The sequence below is a fragment of the Cyanistes caeruleus genome, chromosome 3, assembly GCF_971803275.1.
Source record: "Cyanistes caeruleus chromosome 3, bCyaCae1.hap1.1, whole genome shotgun sequence".
Taxonomy (NCBI): domain Eukaryota; kingdom Metazoa; phylum Chordata; class Aves; order Passeriformes; family Paridae; genus Cyanistes; species Cyanistes caeruleus.
This window is the reverse complement of record NC_141703.1, coordinates 33,314,910-33,334,846: the sequence shown is the minus strand read 5'-3', so window position 1 is coordinate 33,334,846 and position 19,937 is coordinate 33,314,910. Positions and strand designations below refer to the sequence as shown.

The following is a 19,937-nucleotide window of genomic DNA, read 5'->3' as shown; positions in this document are numbered from 1 at the left end:
TTACACAATGTAAATAACATATATCTGCAAAAAACTGAGTCAGGCTGAAAAAACTGCCCTTACAGGGAAAAGATACTAAGACCAATATAAACAACAGCTACTTTAAGATGCAAAGTTGTTTACATTCTTCATATACAGGCAGGAGATTAGAATTAGTCAAACAAAAGACTGGGTCTGTAAGAGATGAAATGTAATGGGACACATTTAAGAAAAAACCCAAAAAGTTTAGGCTTAGCATTAAGGAAACATCCTGAGAGTCAGAACTGCTGACCCATGTCCCCAGGGGGAGGACTGGAGGCTGCAGCTCTTGACGTTTAAACAAAGACTGGACAAGAGTCCCGGTTGCTGCACTGCCAACACAACAGTGTTGTGCTCAGCTCTTCTCAACCCAGCCGGAGGGCAAGGCAACAATAAATGGCACTTGAGTATAAAGAGCACTGCACAAAGTGGTTTGTTGGGACTGAGGACGGCACCTCACCACGCACACATGGTGCTGTGGAGCAGCAAGTACTGTACATCAGCTGCTCCACAGAACTCATGCATACTGTTGCCTGCTGGTGAGAGCAAAGCAATCACAGGTAGCTATCCCACCATCTCTCTTCCCTACATCAGAGACTGGGATATATATATTTATATTTATGTATGTATCCCTGAAAGATGCTGTGGTGTACAGCTGCATGCAAGGACAGTTAGTGCACAGCAGCTCAGATCCCTGCTCCTCTTTTGCAGGACAAAATGTTAAGGAGATGTGTTACTTCAGCCTGGTGCAGGATGCACCAGTATGAAGTAACTGGTATTCCCAGGTATATGCAGGTATTCCCTGCAGCAGGACACACCACAAATCAGAGGAATGTAGCAGAAAGAGAATACAAATGCATGAGGCAGAAGGCTGCAGTACAAGATCTAAACCGAGATAAAAACATAAGAAACTGATAGGAAGCTTCCCGGAAGCATGGAATGGGGTACAGGCAGAAACAACAAAAGTATTTTGGCACTACCTGGATCTTGAAAACAGGTCTGTGAACCATAGAGCAGCAAAAACAAGCTATTTATGAGGATCTGGAGCAAAACAAAATAGATGCAGTTCTTGAAGAAGGAGAACATTACATGTTCTGCTGTTAGCCACAGCCACATGCTAGCCAGTTGGATTTTAAGTACCAACTCACCTCATTCGAGTTGTACCTTCTGTACTAAACAGATGTGCTTGTTTAGCAACAGATGTGGATTTCCTGTAGCTGAGTGATGGCAGTACTGTTCCATGCTATTTTCTGAAGGGATGTTCAAACAAACATTTCAGAGGCAATAATCTACATGACCTAGAAGCATCTTTTTCCATAGCCAAATTCTATTATTTAATGCATTTATATTTGGTCACAGTTAGAGACCTTTAGTGGAGCTCAAAATAAAAAATAAAACTATTTAAGAGTGAGAACTTCTGAAGTATGGTAAGATAACAGATGTTATGTTTCTGATGGCACAGCTATGCCACTTCCATATTTTCCACAGCAAGTCCCATGACCCCACCACACACACAAGAGAGTTACAATTGCTAAAAGCAGTGTATGGATCCTCTGTGCACAATGACAATATAAAATATGAAGGGTCATATTTAAACTTTGGACCAAAGTAATACCAAACTGTGCACTTCAGTGCATTCAAACCAGAGCTCTAGAACAAGAAAAAGCAAACCCCACAAGGTTTTAACACCCCATGCAGCAAATGGAAAAGATCTTTACAGAGGGATTCAAAGTGCCCAGTATGTTCAGGACAGCCAGCTCACACACCAAATAGGGAATGATGCCAGAAATCTCTCTTCTCACAGATTCAACTACAGATTTGCAGTCCTGTAAATAGATACCTTCAGGAATCAGATACATGCTTGGACCTTACTTACCCCTTTCCTTATATGCACTCTTTAGGCATCAAATATGATGCCTGAACATAAGGTGTCAGCAATAGCCACACCTGCAAAGGCTGTCCTTAAATTTCAGCCAATCTTCCCAACTCTCCTCTCCTGTCCACCAAGAACCTGCCCCAACACTTCCTCCCTTTTTCCCAAACTCTCTCCATTGCACAACTCTGCTGCTGCCTACCTACACAGCACTTAAGCATCTATGGTCATTCCCATCACTTCACCGGAAGACTACTCTGTGCAAGCATTGCTTATCTATGTTGTGATACTTTGCTTCAACCACTTACTTGCAAGATGACCAACCACCAGTTGCTGGGGAGTGCTGGGAAGAGCTTGTGGCTCAAACCACCACCTGCTTTTATACAACAAATGAGTCTGCTGAGCCGCTGTTCCAATCCTAGTCAATGCAAATAGGAAAAAAAGGAAACTATAAACAAAAAGATTGAGAATAATTTATGCCTGGATTACAGGAGGAAAGTTACTTCACAACTGGATGACAGCAAGAAAATATTTTGTCTCATTTTCTGGATAGATTAAGTTGTGATGCTCACCAGTGTACAACACCGGGATTCAGAAAGGCTACAGAGCACAATTTGAAATTTCGAATTTCTTCAACTTCTTTGGCTACGTGCAATTTGAGTAAAAAGTAGTGTAGACATACTGAATATTCCTGGCCCTTAAGGGGGTCTCAGTGGCCACAGAAAAATAACCCTCATAATCAGCTCACCTCACATAAAACCATTTAGAGTCAGTATTTAACTGAATGACAGCTCCCAGAGTGTAAAATAAGGGGGTAAGTAAAAGGTAATAGTGTTAACTTAACTTGATTATTCACAGTGATTTGAAGTACTTTTGACATCCTTTATCAAACTTGGGACACTGGCATTTGTGATTTTTCACAAGGAAAGCCTCTCTGTTCTCTCACAGTCAGACATTATCAGACAGCAGCACCCAAACTGTCACCTTCCCCTGCAAAGAAACTGCATAAATAAATAAAGCACCCAAGCTTTGCACTTCGACCACAAAAACACAAGGCTTGGAGCACAATCAAATGACAATTAATGAAGCAGCAGACACTAAAACACAGTAAACAAGGCTTCATCAACTTCATCCTCTGTGGCTGCAAATCCCATAGCAGCAACCAAATGTGCCTTCTTCCTTGAAGATGATCTTAAATGGCTGGAAAGAGTTGTGTTGGGGTATTTTTTTTTATTGCTATGAAGGAGAAACTTGTGCCAACCCTGTTTCAAAGTCTTTCCCACTCAGTTAGAAAAAAGCACATTACAAGCTCTAAAAAACAAGCGGGGAAACTTTGGTCTTGGTGGAGTCAGTGGGAGTTAAAGCCAGTGCCAAAACAAAGCCAGAAATTAGCAAAACATTTATCTGATGAATTTGTGAGCAGAATTCCTAAATGACAAAACTGAGTTTATTTCTTCTTAAAAACTTCTGATGCAAATATATCGGGGAAGGATGGGGGATTGCAAGACCAAGTTGTAATGCAAGAATACTGTTCTTTTTTTAAAGCACCCACTGTCAGAAAAACTTACTGTCAAAAGGAAAACCCTTTAATAGAATTGTCTAAGATATTTAGACCTTTCTGGTTTCACGTAGTTTATTAACGTAAGACTTCCACTATACAAAGCTGTTGCCTTTATGGAGGCAAAACTTCTGATACAGTTTGACAAGAGATAAAACTAGACTTGGATAGTCTCCCACCCATGTCATTATGGCTGGGCTTCCACCAGTCCCAAGAAGGACAGTAGGTAAACTGCCCTTCACAATACACTAGCATTAAAAAAAAAAAAAAAAGGGAAAATTTGCCTTAACACATTTGGTTCCTGAGAGTTTTACATTACTTCTGCTTACCTGAAGCACAAAAGCCTCTATAATCCTGCCAGATCTGGAAAGCTCAAAAGCAGAAGTAAACAAAGGAGCTGAGCTTTTCCTCCTTTGAGAATTGCCATCATGCAGTTAAATCCACAATTCTGACTGATTAAATCCCTATGAACTTCTAAGAGACCACAAACAGGCAGAGGTGCTATAGAGTACCCTAATGTGACATTAAAACCTCTAAAAGATAGATCTAAAGACACTTTGTTATGGCCAAAATAATCTGGTATAGGAGTGAAGCTGGCTCAACTTGTATAGCCCTTGTGCAAAGACTGACACTAATTCCACTTCAGAATTAGGTGTACATGACCAGTCAGATCATTATAACAGAGTTACACCAGAGCAACAACTTCAAGCTGTAATAAAAGCTGACTTCTTTGATAGAATGATGTTAGGATAGATTCCCTACAGTTATTTAAAGGGGGAAAGAAAACAAAGCATTTTGACAAAAAAAAAAAAAAATCATAGAGTAGCAAATGGTTAAAAAAGGGTTTGATACAAGTAACCAGGATGCATTTAAATCTTTTAAAAGTTACTTCACTAAACCAATGCATTGCCACTGTCTCACTCTTGCTAGCAATTCCTCCCTACATAAAAGCAAGTCTGTTTTGAAACACTCTGATTATCTGTACCAAAGTAAATACAATTGCTGATGTGTTTAAGCCAGACATACTTATTGAAACATATTTAACTTTCTTAACCAAGCAAAATTTACCTATGAACAGGCATAACACAGAAATGTTTTTTGTAAAACACTAGCTAAAAAGTCATCACACCAATATCAACATTCACCAGGAAAGTTTTATATCACAAACACTTCTTTTAATGCATTTTTAAAAATACAACTTGAACTTGCAGTGCATGATGCTTTTGTACATACACATATGTAAACCCCCACAAATGTACCAGCCACAAAAAATAAAACCTCACAAAAAACTACAGATGAATGTAAAGGCCCTCTTTATCAAACTGAGTAAACTTACACCAAAAAAACCCAAACCAACAAGTCTGCCAAGATACTTTCAGGTTGACTGCAAATAATCTGGAAGTCCATACTGTCTGTAGTCTGGTACAGGAGACATATTTAATTTTGCCTAGATGATTTACAGGTCCCAAGAAAACTGTGAGACAGTGGAAACACCATTTTATCCAATAATAAGGAAAAGGTTGGAAAATTAAGTCGAAGGGGGGGACAGGCAAAGGGAGACTACAAAGGCATCAAAGACATGGATGGCTGAGAGAGATAAGTAAGAACTACAAATCACATTCAATTCTCATTTGCAATTGAGGCTTTTTCCCTTTTTTAAGAAGTGAACACAGAAAAAAAAGTAGTTCAATAATCTTAAAAATAGAACGAAATGGCACCTGCATTCATCTAGTAGCAAAAGCTACTAGATTTCAGTAACCTAAATGAATGCACATCCCTGTTTGCACTTACATATAGAGGCTCATGAAAATCTAGAACATGGAAGTACATAGAAGATGCCAAACAAGACAGCACTTAAGCCAGATTAATCCACATAATGAGTGTCACAGGGCTCTGACTGATACTGAGCTGACTGACAGGAGTCTAAGCTTTCTAATAACTCATGTCCCACCTTCTAAAGTTTTATGGCATTTACAGAGGAAGAAAAATGAAAACATCATGCATCAGATCTATGTGTATTCAGTTTAAAGCAATAGAGAAAAGACTACCTAAGAATACTAAGTACTGAAACAAAGTTTAACCTCCTCTTTCATGGAGCTCAGGGGAAAGTGCCATTTTCAACAGTATTATACCACAGATATTCTGTCTCTGTATAGGTGCATACAACCAAATAAGGCAAGTCAGATCTCCATCAAAACTGTAGAAACACACATGAATGTAAACCTTCCAGTCACTAGCAAAAAACTCATTCAGTTGACATTTTAAGTAAACTCATTGTACACTAGCTGTATATTTAAGTATTTGGATCTGAGAAATACCTGAATAAAGAACAACTTTCACAATTTTCATAAAATATCACTGGAAATTATAGCATGATACATTAAAAAATACAAGACTACAAGAATCAAAATGAAACCACCTAAATTTATGGAAACCAGTTGTAAAGGGCATACAAAATAATTTTGCATAATTTCTATTTATATAAGAATATGGAATTATTTCATCCTACAGGTTTTTTCATCTTTCTTTTTGGCCCAAAAAAGTGAACAAGCACTAACCAAAGAAAGTGAAGAAAAACAGTATTTGTTATACTTCCTAGGTATGCTAACAGCCATTACAATATTGTTGCTCATAAACATGTACCTCCTATTAAGACCAACTTTTTGGTTCCTACCTCACTCTTAGCACATTCCGTTGCAGAGCTGCAAGTTCAAATTTGTCAAGCAAAATGCTTCACTTACTCCTTAAGATTGCTCATTTCATGCTACAATGGAAATGATTACATTGTTAACGTAAGGAAGACTGCAATATCATTATCAGGTTTAAGTATCTCCCTTTCAGTTACTTAAATGACAGGCAATTTGATTTTTGTAAAAAAACTCAACTGCTGTTGAATTAGGCCCAAGCTGAAGAGTTGCTAGAACTCCCCCAAACAAGGTTAATGATGTCAAACCGAAGCAGCAACACTGACAACCAGTACCCCTTCCTTTTTCAGAGCTCCGGTCAGCAGCTCTTGAAAAAAACAAAACAAACAAAAAGCTAACATAAAAAGCTGTTATCTGTGCTTGAAATGAGTATTTTTCCCTCCCTCCTATCCAACAACATCTAACAAGTTTACACTGCACTGCAGAGTAATCACTTGTTATCACTGTTTCAGTCACTATTTTCCTGCTGGGAAAAGAGTCTATTAGTATGAAAGCAGGAAGAGGAGCACCACTTTATTACTGCTCTTTCTATCCAAGTATTAATAAAAGTGGGAGAGGTATTAGCCCTACCTCTCTGCTGAGGCTCCTCCTGCCCAGATAATTACTGAGCCTAACATTTTCCTGTGTGTCTCTAATGCACTCACGTACTGAGTACTTCAGCTCCACAAGGTCTTTGGTTGGCTTGTTTTTTCATTAAAGCCAAAAACCTGAGCAGGACACAGGCACTACTTCCTAATGATGAGTCCTCCACAGCCACTTTGACATCAAAGCCTGCAAATAAACCCTGAGAGAATATTAAATAAATACATGCAGTTAAAAGCAGAACAAATAAAGAGAATTAAACAACACAAGGAGTCCCATTAGGGACATTTGTTTTCTCCCTTGACAGAGTACACATTTCTCCTATAGACTTTTGTATCCAGCAGTTCCAAGATGTCAGGTTTTCTGACATGTCAGCAGATAGAAAATACTACCATTTAATTTTGCTTGATATGTAGAGGAAGATTTAACCATTTGCATACTATAAGTAATAATTTTCTCAATATAGAGGAAGCATTATTTAAAAACTGTCTGGTCTGTTAAACCAAGACTTACATTTTTAAGTATGAAATGAAAACTCATAGTTTAGTTATGATTTTCAAGGGCTTGTGAACAGCCATGTCACCATAACTCTTGCCTAACACTTGTAGTAAATCTATCCTTTTTCTACAGATTTAAAGAATTTCAGTCATTCATTACATGATAAACTGTATAGCACAATTAAACCAGGCAGAACCTCTCCTATGCTTCTCCTCTCACTATTCTGTCATGAACCCAACAGCATATTCCAAAAGAAGAACTACCTGAAAATATAAAACACAGCTTGGAAAACTCTTTGCAACACAGTCACACAAAATTAACTACTTCCAAGAAATGTTCCTGTTCAGTTGTTTCTCTTTGCAGTGCCTGGTGTGTGGGGTATCACCCCTCTTTGGATTATCTCGGGCATCCCAGCCTCTACTCACCCACTGCACTGTGCTAACCCTCAGAAGCTGTTGGACTTGCTGTGCACCAAACCACTTGTGCAGGTATGAAACTGCTCTCTAGGACATGAGCAAGAGCCTGAGCCTTTCACCAGCACAGGCTATCAATAGTCAGGAGCTTTAAGCACATAAGACAGACCCTCAGAAAATATTCAAGCAATAACTTTTTAGAGCAAGGAGGGGAAAAAAGGAATAAGGAAAGAAAGGGGGCTGGGGAAAGCCCAGAACAGTAGATTAGCAAAATAATATATAATTACCTCAAGACTGTCTGACAAGCATATTCTATTTAGCAACCAGTCAGGCATGTGTATAAACCTGTTTTTTAACATCTCCTAGAGCTCTAATTAAAACACAAAGAGGCATTAACGACACGATATGTTCACCATTCAATTCAATAATCAAGAAACACAGCTCTTTGATCTAATGCTGTAACAGGTGTACTTCGAAGAAGAAAAGCACTCCCAAGTTTTCAAAGTTTAACAAGCTAAGGCAAGCATCCCAGTATTTAATCCAGGAGAAAGTTATAACAAATAGCATCAGCAGTCACGAGCTTATCCTCCCACCTTCTCCTGCTTCTCTGAAGAGGGCGACTAAGCAAGTGCCAGTGAAGCCTCCACAGTCATGCTCACAGCGCAGGGTCTCTTCCATTCCTTTAAATCCGAGTAAAGCCTGCATTATAGCTCTACAAATGCAGGAGATTTCCTTAGGTCCAAGATCACACATCCCAGACTGCTCTAATCCCCAAATTCTTGGTCTCCTATACACAAAGATATTGAATGTCGGAAAAGTTCAGATGTCATCTAGAAAAGGGTAACTTGGAAGCAAATGAATATGAAAGAGTCAACAGCCCAGGGAAACAGGGAGGTGCTTGGCAATTACATCGGCATCTTTCCACAGAAGACAACACCCAGTTTGTCACGTTACATTTCTAAAACTTATTTGCCAGACACCTTCTTGTAGTCAAAATAAGTTGAAGTATCAATAAAAATAGTATCTATAGACACAATTTTTATGGGTTCTGAACATCAGACATGCAGTTATAGCTAGAAAACAGCATAAAGAAAAGTACTTTTAAAGTGACAGGTGTAATTTATTATTTAAGATGAATAAATGTAAAAGAAATCAATTCTCAAATTAAATCTCCGTTCTTTTTATTAGCAGCATTAGATCAAAATAATCTGTGTACTAAAATGCAACATTTCATACCGTTATCTCACTTTTCAGAGGTGCCATCTAGCCCTCCAGATCTCCAGCATCTCTCACTCCCACCTGACCCAGCCTCCGCCAGCACAAAACCTGCCAGGGCCTTGACATAACATTTTGTACATCAGTCTTCAAGATGCAAATAGCATCTGTTGGCTTCCATTACATAAATACCCCCGATAAGAGCTATTATTAACTTGTTAGTTTCCATTTTAAGTAAAGTATGTAAAAATTGTATTTATGTCTCCAATTACATGAAGCCTCGAGCATTATAGGCACTTTGTATCTTCAGAAAAGAGAAACACCACACAATTTCAGAGGTTCCCCTCTCTGTAGAGCTCAAAAGCCTCCAAGTCCCCTTAGCTATAGCTCCCACAAAAAGTGTGGGAGTGGAGATATTAAGCATCATGTGCAAATAGCAAGTTTTGGCTCAGTCCATTTCTGTCTGCAATGAAAGAAGTCACCAACGAAAACACAACACTACCACCAATCTAGGCAAAACAGTAAATTTTTGGTTATAAAATGCATTGAGAGAATGATACTATACTTAACAGAGCATTAACTTTTACGTTCTGATTGAATACAACATTCTTGGCTATCAAATTGCCTGGTATTTTCTGAAGAGAGGGCATAACTGCACCATCAAACCCATTCAAGTAACAGCCCTCCAAAGCACATACCAACTTCTGAAGGAGACTCCTAGGGACTAAAGGAGAAAGACAAACCACAGAAACAGATGCTTACATGACATTTCCATCCATGGATGATAAAAGATGCACTACAGAAATGGGTGCACATTCCTTCTCCAGATGCTTTCCACGTCTTGCCAAGCTAACCAAAAATATGCAGGCACTATGCCCCACTTCTCACCCACTGGGACACGATGGCCAGAAATTAATTACAAAGATTGAAATAAACTACCTAAATAGACCACAGGGAACACTTTAGGAGTGTTTTAAGCTCAAGTCAGCTTGTACAGGGTTTAGCTTCACTTCTCCCCATCAGGTCTAACAAATCCAGCCACTTTCACCGTGGCCTTGGACACTTGCCAACACACTAGCCAGGAGCTGAGGTCACCAGTCAAGACATCCCCCAGGCCAGTGGCAACAAGCTCTTGAGGAAAATGCTCTACAGCATTCAGCACGTGGTAGCTACTACAGTGACCATGCACACGTGTCTCTGCCCATGTCTATATACATATAAAACTGCACAGGTGAAAATAATACTCCATTGTAAGATAAGAAGACATCATACAAATTCTTCCCCGTAAGCAAGTCATCCAGGTCTATGAAAAAAGCATGCATATTTTAAAAATCAAAACAAAAAGCCCACAACAATCCCAGGTATCCCAATAAATCCCAAACACAAACTTCCTGATTTTCTGCCACTGAGAGGAAATCCACAGAACCACAGAGAAGAAAACAGCTGGGTTTATTCTAACACTATACTGAGATCCATTTATCTATCCCAGGCTCTTACATTCACAGTGGATTTTAATGGTTTTAATGAGATCCCAAATGAACATGCATCCTTGCCAATAAATGCCACTGCATATGTTCCTAGATCAGTTCTCTAGTAAACCTTTGCGGGTATCTGCTACATGCAAATGCAACAAAAAAAAAAGACCTACAGTCAGACCCAACTCAGAGGAATTTTTCCTACTGGGGGAGGAGGCTTTTTCTGTAAAAGGAACCTAGAAAGAGGAAACATCAAAGGAGGGACAGGTAAGAGAAACAGTTCTGCTATTTTGATTACTTTTACTGCATCTAAAGTCCAAGTTTTGCAAATAAAGCTTTCTTCTCTCTGCAATAAAAACAGGGCACGTCATGTCTAGTCTGAAAAGAGGTCAGAAGTTCAGTTAAAAAAGAAAAACAAAACAACACAAACTTTAGATCCTAAAAGTACTAATTTGCTTTTACTTTGAAAAGGTACATTCTTAATGAAAGAGGCTTCAAATTGCATTTTCTCCCATTGGTAAGTGCAGGTAAAGACTTTTCTGATGTCTTCTTAAGGAACTCTGTGGCAAGCTTGAAAATCATGCAAACGTGCCATCATCCAGGTTGATCTTTCCAGCCTAAGGCTCTCACATTTTCAAGCCAGCTCTCTAACCATCACTGTGATGAAGTCTCAGTGTATAGAGACGAGCAGGTGTGCTCAAGATGCTCTACAGGACAGCACACAACAAGCACCAACCTGATGTAAAAAGTCGGCTGCTGATTAAGCATCTCACAAGCTTATACAAAATATATTTCTCTTTATCTTTCAGTTTTAGTGTAAAGGCTCTTCTACATTAAGAGAGGTACAACAGCTTTTAAGTATCTAGTGTGTAGTAACTGAAGGTTTTCTAAAAACGCTTGGGTGCTGTCGTCAGCATACCTTTTCTCCTGAACATGAAAAAAACCATAGGGCTTTGAAGTACAGCACAATTTAGTGATATTTTAATAAAAATACATAGCTACTCATTGTAACAATTTGTAAACAATAGCTGAACTCCTCAAGTAACTACAAATGCTTTTCATAAAATAATTGTAGTTAAAAAACAGAAAAAAGTGGCGTTTTTCTGCCTGTTAAGATGTGTTTTAGGGCACCTTGTACCAAATTCTCTTATTAATTATCCCATTATTATTTGCAAGTGTTACTTTTCCTATATCCCCAGCAGCTAACCATACCGGTCGCGATACCATCTGTAAAACGAAGCCATGCCTTTGCAGAAAGACGAGCAGCATTAAAGCAAACACCATGCAAGAGAGGAAGGTTTGATCTGGAGAAGTGAAGTCGGGACCTTCCCGCTGCTCTGCCTACAGGCACAGGGGGCACCGGGGCGCCATCCACCCCCGCCGCTCAGGAAAAGAACTTACCTTGGCGGCGCGGCCGGGCAGGCGGGAGGGCTGCGCTAGCCCTTCATTGTCAAACTCAGTTCTAGCAAGTTCCTCGACATACCGGCGGAGCGGTGCTCGGCGGCGGACAAGCGCCCGGCTGTCTGTCTGTCCGCCCGCCCGCCAGCCACGCCCAGCCGCGCTCCGCAGGGCCCCGCCGGCTCGGGCACCGCCGGGTCGCCGCCTCTCCGGGCTGCGGCGAACAAAAGGGCGCTCGGCCGGGGGTCGCCCGGCCCCTGCCACCCCCCGCGGGCGCAGCGCCCGCCCGGCTCCGGAGCCGCCGCAACTTTTCCCTCCGGACGCGGCCGGGGCTGCAGCGCCCACACCGGACGGGCCGCCCGCCGCCCCCGGCGCGGCTCTGCGCGCTCCCCGCCGGTGCCCCACGTACCGCGGCGCCCGCCGCCTCCTCACGCTCGCCGCCGCTTCTTCCTCCTCCTCCCTCCTGCCCGGCCTTGGCGCCAAACACCGCCGCCGCAGGCCCGGCGCCTCCCCCGCACAGGCCCGGCGCGGCGGCCCCGGCGCCCGCCCCCCGCCCCGCCTCCATGCGGGCAGCCCGGGCCGCGCTCACCTCCCGCCGCCGGCCCGGCCCGGCGCGCCGCCGCCTCCTCCTCCTCCTCCTGCTGCTGCCCCGCTCGCTGCCGTGGGCGGCCGCGGCCGTCAGGGCTGGCGCTCCCGCCGCGGCGGCGGCTCCTGCTGCGGGTGCTGCTGGTGCCGTCCCGCGCCGGCGCGCATCGCCCCCGCCCGCCCGTGCGGGCCCGTGGCCGGCGGCGGCTCCCGCCCTGTGTGCCGGCTGCTCGGCGCGCCCGCAGCCCGGCCCGCTCCTCCTCCGGCGGCGGCGGCCGCACAAGAGCCCTATTGTATTATTGACACTGCTGGGCTCCAGGCCCCGCCTCTTCCCCTTCCCTCCCTGCCCGCGCCGGGCCTTCCTGCCAGCTGCGCCGGCAGAGCCGCCCCCCGCCCGGAGAGCGAGCTGGAAGCGGACGGCGGGGAAGGAAGAAGGACAGCGTATCTGGTGAAGGTGTGGAGCGCATGTCCTGTGAGGAGCGGCTGAGGGAGCTGGGATTGTTCAGCCTGGAGAAGAGGAGGCTCAGGGGTGACCTTATCACTTTCTGCAACCACGAAAGAAGGCTGTAGCCAGGTGGGGGTCGACCTCTTCTCCCGGGCAACCAGCGACAGGACAGGAGGACACAATCTAAAACTATGACAGGAGGTTTAAGTCAGACATGAGGAGGAATTTTTCTACAGAAGGGGTGATGAGAGGTTGGAATGGGCTGCCCAGGGAGGTGGTGCAGTCACCATCCTTGGAGGTGTTTAAGACTGGACTTGGCACTCAGTGCCATGGTCTAGTTGGCACGGTGGTGTTTGGTCATGGGTTGGACCCGATGCTCCCAGGGGTCTTTCCAATCTAATTCATTCTGTGAAGGGGCTGGAAGGGAAGGTCACAGTCTCAGCCCTTTTGGTGGGTGTCAGGGGCTGAGGGGAGAGAACCATACCTAAAAGAGTATCAGAGTGAGAGACAGGAGCTGGATTCCACGTGTTACTTTTCCCTTTGCCAGTTCAGAGGATGAGCCAAGGGGCAATGCCTGGTCTGCATCCCTGAAGCCACTGGCTACTGAGACTCAGCTTTGTACTGGACAGCTGGTGGCAGGGACAGAGGTGGCCAGGCACCTCACCACATCCCCCTTACCTTCCAGCAGCTTCTGAGGGCACAGTGCACCCATCTCAGCCCAGTCCAGCATTAAACTGAGAACACATGCCTAAGTGGCACAACTCGTAAAATAATGAGCATAAAGTTTACCTTAGGGCAGCTTTTAGCCAGCTATCAGTGTTAATCATTCAGCCCATGACATTGAAACAATATTAGATAGAAAGCAGGAAGCATCAGAATAAAGGAAACTGGTAAAAATTCAGCACACCTCCTCCATTGTTATGCCCCACACTCATTTCCCATAGTGCTATTACCACGTATCGCTTGCCTCAAACCCTCTGGAAACCCCTTTTGCCTTCCTTACCAGAAGGACTGCTGCAAAGAGTCTTAGCTGGAGATCATCCTTCAGCTGCTGCAGCCCCATTTCTCCATTCTCATTCTCAGTAACTGAGGCATGGAAGGGCTATGGGAACTCGGCAGAGAAAGAAATGGAATCTGGGGACTCAGATCTGGGGTACAGGCCTCTTGAGCCCAGGCACAGAGAAGAAACAGCAAGATTATAGTGAGTACAAAGGAGAAAAAGGAAGAGATAAGCAGCAAGCATGGAAAGGATAGTTTGGCATGCCTGAGCTGCATTTCTACAGTGTTTCCTGACAGCAGCTGAAAGATGAAGAGAAACAGATCATAAGAAAGGAGGCACTGTTTCAGCCAAATGTTCCATCCAGCTCAGCCTGGCCTCCCACCTGCTCTACCAAGTCACGGGCACCTCGCACTGACTTCCTCTTGGCCCATGTGGGCATCAACAGTAAGATAGTTCCTCTGAGTACTCTCCAAGCCTCCAAATACTTAATCACATTTCCCAAGCAGTTTGTGGAGTGTCTGTTTAGTAACCCTCAACAAATCACTTCTCCAAGTACTTGTCCAAGTCAGCTCTCACTGAATTCTTGTAGGCTTCTGACTGGCAAGAACTTCCATGCATCTACTACCTGCTGCAAAACAAACAAAAAAAAAAAAATAGTCTTTTTTCTGTGGAATAACTGGTTTGTATTTCTGAATGTAATATGAGGCATACCTTTCTACAAATGCAGTTACACCACAACTAAGCAGCAATGCTGATATGTATGACTTCCTTCACACACCAGCAATCGCCTCATTTGCCTTCAGTTCATTTACCTGCCAGAAAAGCACTCTGAGCAGCTTCAGAAAACCACAATATCAAGTAATACACCAAGAATTCTGCCCCTACCACATGTGGAACTCTCTATATCAAACCAGGTGGACCAGGCAGTAGGGTAGGCAGTATTGAATTTAAGACAAGAGATTTGAAGACCCAAATGAAGGGAATTCAGAGTAATAAAACTAAGTTCATATACTAAAGACCTGTTTTCTAGTCATAAAAGAAATAAAGTCTGAGATAAACTAAACAAAAACCATTTTCAAGTGCCAGTATCTTCATTAGGATTTCAGAACATTTTCTAATTTTTGTGTGTCTATGAAACCTGCTTAATAGAGTATATACATATATATATATATGGATGTTAAATCTGAACCAGAGTGCCTGTAGTTATTGCAGGCCACATAGCTCTCAGGCCTGACTGAAGCCTAGCCTGGGAAATTCATGAGAAGGAATTAAAACAATTCTCAGAGATACTAAACAGCCTTGCAGGTGTTGTTTTGCAACCTGTTGTTTCTCCTTGCAAGAGAGAGTCAAGGGGGTCAGAGTGCCCCTGACCAATGATAGTGATGTAGTACTTTGTTAACCAATAAGAGTTTCCTTTCTGTACTTTTCCACGTATCTGTCTATAAGACAGGGCTGAAGCAATAAACTAGGAATTCTCCTGTCGTGACTCCCTTGAGAGTCCATTGTCGTTCCTTCTAGCCGTTCCCAATCGGAACGACATATATATATATATATATACACAGACAAACATATGGTGTTTAGGTATCCATCATTCTGAAGGACATTGAAGAATGCACATCCCCATCAGTGTAGGAAACATCCCTACAAGAAGTTTCCTGCCAGATTACTTTATATATGAATGACCTCATCAGGAGCAGATGCAGCCCAGCCCAGGAAAGGTGTTTAGCAGCTATATTTATTTCCCATGTCTGGAATCACACCCACCTCTTTATACTGGTTGTCACGTGTCAGGAGTAAATGACATCCAAGCTTCTATAGTAAATCCATAGCTGTACATGGTGGGCTCATAGCCAAAAGATAAATGACATAGGAAAACCCATATCAGAAAGTCAGTGGGGCTACAAATTTCAATAAATACTTTGCATTCACTGTGTATTTCTATACACATAGAAATAAATAGGAAGCAGATTGTACACTTTTGGTTTTTTTAAGACATATGCAACACAGTTTCTGCATTTGTTCTTGAAAGGATGGACTACAGATGTTCTATCACCTAGAGAATATAAGGAATTTATAAAGCCAGATGTTAACATGTTGATAAAATGTAGCACAAACAGGAAGTCATCCCAAGGCCAGAATGATCTGGAAGCTAGAAGATGTATGATCAGGGTAAAATAATGTATGCACATATACCATACCCAACTTGAACCAAGTCCTAACTCAGCTGTACAAAAGCTGCCTGTGGTGTATTAGGGTATTAATAAAGTTACACTGAAGTAGCATTTAAAGTTTGAGATGATCATGTAGCGTTTAACATGGATCTGAGCCACAAAAGAGGCACCTCTAAAATACCTAGAAGTACTGCAGTAAATTTCAACAACAACAAGTATTTTTGTATACTGCATCTGTTATCACTGATCAGATGCCAGAGAAGAAAAAGACAACAAGTACATAATAAGCAAATAGGCATTGGAGAGGCCTAGTAAGTTAATTCAAACCCCTTACCTCCAAGTCTTCATGGCATTCCCAGCCTGCACATAGAAGCCTCTCTGGCCAACAATTCCAGTTGACTCTGATAAAAGAAATACATAGATACCAAAGGCTGGTATACCACTTTCCTTTGAAATGTGTAGATGCTGCATAAAACTCCATCAGCAGAGCAAATACCATTGATGAAACATTGATACAATGTCCTTGAAAGCAGAGCAAACACTGGCAGTTACTGGCAAGAGGCAGAAAAGCTTAACTCCTTTATTTTCCTTTCACATTGAGCAAAATTATTGAACTGTTACCATAAAGTTCAAACATGCACCTGCAAACGTGAGCATTAATTATGACTTTCATTCTTCTGTGGAAAAAAATGCAAAGCAGAATCTTAAATAAGGATGGCTAGACATCTTCAAACCCTTGTGACTAAAAATGTTTCTGATACTCACTAGTAGAAATAGAAGCAAAGAACACTCAGAGCTTCAAAAGATAGTCTTTAAACACTGAGTCCAATCCTTTAGCACTTGTTGGGGCAGCTATCAAAAGATGCCCTCAGGTCATAGCACAGCCCTTCCATTTTATCTCCAGGACCCTATAAAAAAAGGCCCCTGAAGTGTTGTATTTTTTGTTGGGGTTTTTTTCTTTTTTTTTTTTTTTTTTCTGGTGGGACTTCAGAAATGTGGGGGAAGATCTCCCTTCATAAAAAGATCAGCGCATTCAGACAAAAAAAAAAATAGTACTTTCACAATCATGAACCTTTTACTCTCTTAAGAGCAAAATGTGCGAGCTTCACTTCCCAGGATCTGACAAGTTCAAAGTTCTGTGCTTAGGGAGATCTTTGATTTATCTTTCTCCTTCTTTCTCCTTCTAAGGAGAGGGCTGCCAGTAGCTTTCAAAACCGATTAGTATTATAGTTCTGTACCTTAAATGCATGGAAGTACCTAACAAAAAAAGAATCAAAGAATACATCTTATGCTTGTGTTAGTGAGGAAATAAAATTGCCTGAAAGACCTGGAAAGTTAGCTGCCTCTCTAGTGATGTACATCAGTTTGGGGAAAATCTCACCACAGCAGCAGAGCATCCATTTAAATAGGGAAAAGTAGGGCTGCTGCTCCCTTCAGTGCTTAGAAATTACAGCTCTGTGGTCACCCCATCTTTCCATATCCCCCAAAATGTTTAAATTATTTTTATTTTTGAGACACAGGATGGCTTAATAGCTTAAACAGAAAAAAAACCCCAAAAAACAAAGACAAACCAAAATAAAGAAACAAGCCCAAAGATTTCCAAGTTTTCTTCCCTATGACCAAAGGTTCCTAAAAATAAAAGTACAGATTCTCGCATGACTCTATGAACTGTGACTTCACTACCACAATACTTGTGCTAAAATGAAGTTGGAAAAGCAGAAAGACACATAGCACTGTCATCTAGACACAGTTCTTTGAGCTCCCAGTACTGCAGAGGTGCTTTGCCTTAAATTTAGCCTCTTCATTTGGGTAGAACCTATAACAGCACATTGCTTTCAGCCTTTGCGGTTTGGGAACATCAGACAAACACTCATTTAAACTGTTCAAGAGCTTTTAACTTCAGTAAAATTTCCTAGCTATCAACTTTACCTGTTTTTTGAAGGACAAACTTTCTACAACTGTTTTAGCAGAAGGATACAAACAAAATCCACACGTATTTGATAGATCTCCTAGACCCTTGCAGCACCGGCAATTTTAAAGCCTTAAGCAATTAGAAAGAGGATGACTTGTACTTGACAGATGCTGGTCATATTGCTTAATACACATGCTGGGAAAATACTGAGATATTCTGGCCATGAAATCGTACATAGCTGGGGATTATCACTAAATGCATTAAAAAAATAAAAAAAGGAAAAGAAAAATGAGCAGTTGCACATTTTTCTTTACATACTCAGAAAACCTCAGAGCTTTTTTTAAAAGCTTCTCTCACTTCCCTGTCCTTTTCTTCTCTCTTACTCAGAAGCAGTGATGACTACATGTGCCTCAGGAAGACTGACCACAAACATTACCAGCAACAGTCTTATGGCAACTTGGCATTCTGAAGAGATGAAAGCAGTAAAAAGCATTTTTCAATCAAACTGGACACAAAGATATTAATGTCTGGACTGTAAATGCTCCATAACTCCCAGGCATTCAGTTAATCCTCCTGTACATCCTGTTTCTACCAGGTTTGATGTTTGCAGAGTTTTGCCATACGTAGATGGTTGTGTTGAGAGACAGAGCTCAGAATAGACAGCTCTAAGAAAAGCCTCCAGGATGGCAGTACAGTGAATGATTACCTTTCAGAAATTGTTCTCAGCAAACTACTGTAGCTCATAAGGCTCTGCAATCAATGCCCAGGGAATGGGATGGACTCCCAGAGCTAGCTGCCTTCCCACATATACTGCAGCAAAATGCAGCACACAGCTTCAGGAACTGCTACAGACAGTTGCACCATCCCACTCAAATCCATGATGCTAGAGACGATACTTGCAATCAGCACTTATTCATAAGCTTTTGAAGCTGTTGGACTAGAATTTACATGTTTTAGATCAGATTTAAACATGCCTTGGAAGAGCTGTTCCTGTAGACTTCCAAAGACCTATGTCACCCTTGTGGTTTCAGGAGGTTTACTTATTAATTCAAAAAAGAAGTGGCACAAAGGTCCCAGTGAGCCAACAAGGAACTTGATAGCAAAAGACCTAGAGTTTAGGAACTAATCAGGCAGGCTACTGGGCTGCTCCTAGGTGTTAAAAGGTTTATTTCGCTATGTCCTGCAATAAATTTTTAGGAAAACAGCCTGTGAAATCAGTATCTTTTTAGAAGATACTATTATCAACATTGATTTAAATTTGTGCAGAACACTGAATTCTGTATTAATAAAACCTAAATACTTAAAAGCCAGCATTTAAATAAGAAAATATTCAGCTACAGAGTTTTACTCATACTTAAGTCAGTAAAACATTTTTTTCCCCTTATTAGTCACACTGATTTAAGCATATATTTTGTAATAAAAGGTTAAGGCTGCTTTATGGAATTGAAAAAAGTCTGTCCAAGTTATGTAGGTGCAGCCTGGTATGTGGATTAAAGTCATGCAAAAAAAGTATATTAGATATGACAACAGAAAGTGGGTGATCTAGCAACTGGGGCACAGATACTTCATGTTGATATTTGAAGATGTGATTGGTAAAAATGGTGAAAATACTTAAGGGAAGCTTTGCTATGACTCAGACACTACATAAAAAAAAAAGATTATTGGGCAACTTGGATCCAACTGGGGTAACAAGATGGCTTTTAAACTGTAAAATTGTACAATAATAGCTAAAGGTAAACCAAAAGCTTAGATACTTTAAAGCTTCATAATTTTTTTTACTCATTATATTCAAAAGACAATTGTATTGATATAGTACTTTATGTTCTTTCTAAATATTTGTGCTTAGAGAGAGTTACCATAGACCATTTCTGTTTGGAAAAGTCACATTTCTGACCAGTTTAAAGCCATGTTTGGAAATTTATTAAATGTTTACCTATTTTCAGGAGGATTTTACCAGATTTCCAATATTAAATGGACCTGCTTTCTAAATTAACTATTTTGCTACTATAACCACCACAATCTCTGACTGAGGAAAAATCCCTGCTGTCAAAAAAACACCTTTTTGAATGTCTAGAGAGTTAATGCTTAT

The 19,937-nt window shown here is 41.6% G+C and overlaps 1 protein-coding gene and 2 long non-coding RNA genes across 11 annotated transcripts in view; 1 reads left to right on the top strand and 2 right to left on the bottom strand.

The window, feature by feature from the left end:
* Nucleotides 1-12,699, bottom strand: part of JADE3 (jade family PHD finger 3) — a 64,505-nt gene extending 51,806 nt beyond the window's left edge. Inside the window, exon 1 of one of the 9 annotated variants that reach the window (XM_086880664.1) lies at nt 12,529-12,699. The gene's annotated coding sequence lies outside the window, so the exon portion shown is untranslated. Of the gene's footprint in view, nt 1-2,199; nt 2,310-11,738; nt 11,939-12,144; nt 12,274-12,324; nt 12,386-12,528 lie in introns of those variants that run through there. The other 8 variants (XM_086880670.1, XM_086880671.1, XM_086880668.1 and 5 more) reach the window with 8 other exon arrangements.
* On the top strand, nt 12,700-19,915 carry LOC111946207 (uncharacterized). The gene is made up of 2 exons (XR_002871986.2): nt 12,700-12,894; nt 18,236-19,915. It is a non-coding gene; the product is annotated as an uncharacterized LOC111946207 (long non-coding RNA).
* On the bottom strand, nt 14,148-16,337 carry LOC147654065 (uncharacterized). Its single transcript, XR_015284396.1, has 3 exons — nt 15,530-16,337; nt 14,477-14,577; nt 14,148-14,393 (listed from the first exon to the last, which is right to left on the bottom strand). It is a non-coding gene; the product is annotated as an uncharacterized LOC147654065 (long non-coding RNA).
* Nucleotides 19,916-19,937: the final 22 nt, after the last annotated feature.